The sequence below is a fragment of the Lupinus angustifolius genome, chromosome LG14, assembly GCF_001865875.1.
Source record: "Lupinus angustifolius cultivar Tanjil chromosome LG14, LupAngTanjil_v1.0, whole genome shotgun sequence".
Classification (NCBI taxonomy): Eukaryota; Viridiplantae; Streptophyta; class Magnoliopsida; order Fabales; family Fabaceae; genus Lupinus; species Lupinus angustifolius.
In genome coordinates, this window is record NC_032022.1 from 5,636,943 (window position 1) to 5,638,824 (window position 1,882).

The window sequence follows — 1,882 nt, forward strand, 5'->3', positions numbered from 1 at the left end:
TATAATTACATTATTATTGGTTATGTTTTGGCTGTTGGGCAATAAAAGTGATTAACATTTGACTCCATATGGAGTAGAACTCGATGTTCTATGGGTGGATGCCCATAAGAACAAGGATGGTGTCTTCGACAATGAGCAAGTTCAAGAAGCGGCAAACTGTGTTATAAGTGCTCATTTTTAGTTATACTTAATTTCCATACTTTATTTATCAAAATATGATTAATTAACGTTATGTTTTTTCTTGATATGTCAGGTTGCCCTAAAAGAAAATGAGGCACAACCAAATAGTGGCATTATAATTGATAAGGCACTAGGACTACCCCACTACTCTGGTCATATCTGGGGTGTAGGATTTGGGTTTAGCTAGTGAACATTTGTACCCCATCCAAAGCATGCAACCAAAGCCCAAATGAGTCAGGTTCAAAATCAATTGGAACCTCATTGAATGGTTCAATGAATTTGAGCAATCAATGAAGGTGAAGGAAGATGAGTGGCAACCATTTTTTCTACCTAAAGAACTATGTAGTCTTGATTCCTTATATAAACTAGGTCACCTTGTCACGCACAATAATAAAAATAAATAAAAAATTTCCTTTTTAATAATTAATTAAATAGTTAAATACTTTTAAAGTATAAAATAAGCTATATAATTTAGTGAAGGGTACCATTTAAAATAGGCAGATATGGTGCTAATAACTTCCCTACTCTAAAATCGACTCCCGATCCTGGATATCAAAAATCCAAAGTCCGATGTAATTAGACTAAAATACTTTTCTATATTTTTGACCATAAAATATAGTGGTGAATCTAAGAGCTTGTACGGCTGAAAATTGGGGCATGACAGTTGGCAACTCTTGTATGGACTATTTTAAGAGAATCAAACTCATAATCACTAATTGTATGACTAATTATAATTTTTAATTATTTGGTTATTTAATTTTAACTTCTTGCAAAATAAGCTCAAAATAAGCTCAACACACACACACAACTTCTTGCAAAATAAGCTCAACACACACACACACACACACAAGAGTTGATTTTAAGAATATTATTGTTGGACTCGACTGAAAGCAATCAAAATTGACACAAGAGTTGATTTTAAGAATACTATTGTTGGACTCGACTGAAAGCAATCAAGATTGAAATTAAAGAAATTCCAGAAGATAGAGTTTCCCAATTTGTGATTGAGATCACATGAGCTAAAACTATCATCCAAGCTAGTGCATCGTCTCCTACCCCAACTAAATTGGGAACAACTTTTACAACTTATTCTCAATTAAAGATCCAAGTTAATGTCAACACTCATCCATATTTCATGAACAAATACTTAATTTCTAACACATCCTTTTAACGAGTATATATGAATGTATTGATCATGCAAATTTCACCATTTCAACCTCACCCTACCAACCATATTGACCTCACTTCATCCAAAATTAAAATAAACTCTAATAAAATTAATCCATGCATTCATATGAGGTATTTGATTCAAAAATAAAATGGAGGATGATACAAATATAAAACCCAAAATGATGGATAACTATAGGTAGATTTTTCATATGACGCAATGCATTTTTTGTAACTCCCAAACGCTAAGGAGATATCCCTAATCATCCCATTTGACCATAGACATTATGAAATAAGATTACTTTTTAAATAACCCTCAATATGTTGATAGGTCGAGGAGGGTAGTTTTTCAACCGTTTCCTTGAGATTCAGCTATTAAAGAAAACAATACATTCTTTCATACCAGTCATGTGAATGAGGGAGAAGAGAACACAAAGAGTGTTCCTAACTTAAAGTGAATTTTTTTAAGATTGTGTATAAAAAAAGCCCACCGAGAATGTTGAATTAATATCTCATGCAAAAGTTAAAGCAACAG